The sequence below is a fragment of the Anneissia japonica genome, unplaced genomic scaffold, assembly GCF_011630105.1.
Source record: "Anneissia japonica isolate Jap-2015-1 unplaced genomic scaffold, ASM1163010v1 scaffold3262_len730253_cov190, whole genome shotgun sequence".
Lineage (NCBI taxonomy): Eukaryota > Metazoa > Echinodermata > Crinoidea > Comatulida > Comatulidae > Anneissia > Anneissia japonica.
The window spans coordinates 339782-340162 of record NW_022732572.1 but is presented as its reverse complement, the minus strand read 5'-3'; positions in this window follow the sequence as shown (position 1 = coordinate 340162).

Genomic DNA, 381 nt, shown 5'->3' with positions numbered 1-381 from the left:
CCAATCCCACTAGACCCCAACCTGGATCTAGTATAATGGGGTCCAATTTGATATTTCTCGTATTTCGGATTTATCATTTATGTTCGACGATGGGGATATGGCTCTGATTGTGTCCCCCATAATCAATCGGTCAGAGCATCAACATAGGCCTAGGTGGTCCCGGGTTTATCCTAAAGAGGTCCTTTTTGTTTTTTTTTAGCTTATTTAGTATTAAGTATTATATCATCGCTCCTTCGATGGGAATGTGTTTCGAATGCCACTGGACCCCATCCGTTCGAGCTTCCGAACCGTATGACGGTTCAAATCCCAAAGAAATCCACTTTGATTTTCCTTCATATTTCATATTAAATCATTGTTACGTTAATGGGGTATGGTTCCAAT